Source organism: Montipora capricornis, chromosome 5 (genome assembly GCF_036669925.1).
Source record: "Montipora capricornis isolate CH-2021 chromosome 5, ASM3666992v2, whole genome shotgun sequence".
NCBI lineage: Eukaryota > Metazoa > Cnidaria > Anthozoa > Scleractinia > Acroporidae > Montipora > Montipora capricornis.
The window spans coordinates 6,823,877-6,826,376 of record NC_090887.1 but is presented as its reverse complement, the minus strand read 5'-3'; positions in this window follow the sequence as shown (position 1 = coordinate 6,826,376).

The following is a 2,500-nucleotide window of genomic DNA, read 5'->3' as shown; positions in this document are numbered from 1 at the left end:
TTGTTTTTGAAGAGTTTGTTCTAAGCAGTCGTATTGCTTCGCCTTTGATAAAGCCTCTTTTTACCCCCGGAGGGTGGCACGAGGTAAAATGGGTATATTGAAAAGTTTCCGTCGGCTTGTAGTGAGTTTTGACAGTGAATATATTAATTTACCAGGGTACAAAACAGACCATTCCTTGATAACGCTCCACCTTGCAAACAATACCAATCCCAGAGGCCCGGGCCTCTGGAAGTTAAATACGTCTTTTCTATCAGACAGTGAATATATTAATTTGATAAAAACAACAACCACTGAAGTTGCAAATGAATACCAAAATAACAGTGATTTCCGTGCCGTGCTCCTCTGGGATACAATGAAGATGCAAATTTGTTCAAAGTCAATACAATACGCAAAACATAAGAGAGGCAAAATGAAGTTAACAGGAACAAATATGGAGTCTGTCATAACGTCCCTACAGAGGAAACTGGAAGAAAATGACGTATCTGAAACCAACAAGACCACTTTATATAATGAATTAGAAATTAAAAAATTGCAGTTAGAAAACGTTGTCCAGCGTCAAACTCGAGGAGCCATGATAAGATCCAAAGCCCGATGGCACAACGAAGGAGAAAAAAACACGAAATATTTTTTAAACTTGGAAAAAAGGCATTTTAATACCAAAACCATAAGGCAACTTCAGCTTGAGAATGGTAGCGTCATCAAAACAGATGAGGAAATCTTAACAGAAGCAAAATCTTTCTATCAAAACTTATATGCATCACATGCGCCTGATATCTCTGCTCATGACGCTTTTTTCTTCTCTGAAGAATCTACTCCAAAACTCGATCAACACGCGCAGGAAGAATGCGAAGGACCCTTAACAAAAGAGGAATGCCTAAACAGTCTAAAAACTATAGCATCGGACAAAACTCCTGGGACTGATGGGAAGACATTGAAGGCTACTTACTTAATGCACTAAATGGTGCATATGAAAAACGTTGTTTATCAATTTCTCAAAGAAGAGGTCTAATTACTCTCTTACCAAAAAAGAACAAGCCGGCTAACCTTTTAAAGAACTGGAGACCTATAACTCTTCTCAATTGCGACTACAAGATTGCAGCTAAATCCATAGCAAACCGCATAAAGAAATTTTTGCCGAACATAATAAATAATGATCAAACCGGTTTTTTGAAAAACAGATTTATAGGAGAAAATATTAGACTTATTGAGAGCATTATTAACCACACAAATATGGAACAAATCCCGGGCCTGCTGTTATTTGTCGATTTTGAAAAAGCCTTAAGACACTTTAACTTTGGAAAATCCTTGGTAAGCTGGGTTAAACGTTTTTATACGAACATACGTAGCTGTGTCCTCAACAATGGATGGGCATCCGACTTCTTTTCTTTACATCGTGGAGTAAGACAGGGGTGCCCACTGTCCCCCTATTTATTTATTTTAGGCGCTGAAATCTTGAATAACGCTCTGACAAGGGATATAGAAATTCGCGGTATCAAAGTGGGTAACTCAGAGTGTAAACTGTCTCAATATGCAGATGACACAACAATGATTTTAGATGGCTCAGAACGCTCTTTTTCGAGAATTTTATACGTACTAGACATATTTGCAAATGTATCAGGTTTGAAAGCAAACTATGAGAAAACTGAAGCCCTCTGGATAGGTTCACACAGGAATACTAATGCTGTTATTCCTTCGAGTAAACCTATCTTTTGGGCAGAGGGAAAGGTCTACGCCTTAGGAGTTTGGTTCTCGACATCGAGGCCAGCCAATATTGACAATAATTTTACTGAGAAAATCGAAAAGATTAAAAAGATCCTCGGGAGCTGGTCGGCCAGAAGACTGACACTTATGGGTAAAATTGCCATTCTAAAAGCTCTAGCAGTATCTCAGATTGTTTACGACACCGAAAGGGGTCATAAAGGAAATTAACGCTCTGTTATACGATTTTCTTTGGGACAACAAAGGGGACAAAATAAAAAGAACAGAAATGATCAACGATTACAGTAAGGAGGGGGGGGGGGGGCTAAAGATGATCGATATTGCTAGTTTTAACCAGGCCTTAAAAATGAAATGGGTAAAAAGCTATTTAGATGTGATCAAGATACAGGGAAATGGAAGTTTTTTTTTCAATCATCAACTAGCACAATTTGGAGGGAAATTAGTTTTCTGGGGAAAATTAAGCCCTAAAGACGTTCGTTTACTTAGTCTGCGAGATCCATTTTTAGCTGAGATTATGGAATATTGGACGACCCTAAATTATAAGGACAACAATCTAGATTTCACGTCAGCTCAGATCTGGCACAACTCCCTCATAAGAATAGAGAACAAGCCAATTCTGTATAAATCTTGGTTCACCGCAGGTGTGAAAGATGTTAAAGACATCCTTGATACGAACGGAGATTCTGTATTAAGCTATACTGCATTTACCGCTAAATATAAAATCAAGACTAACTTTCTAGAATTCTGTAAGGTAGTATCAGCCGTTAAACTGTTCAGGCAA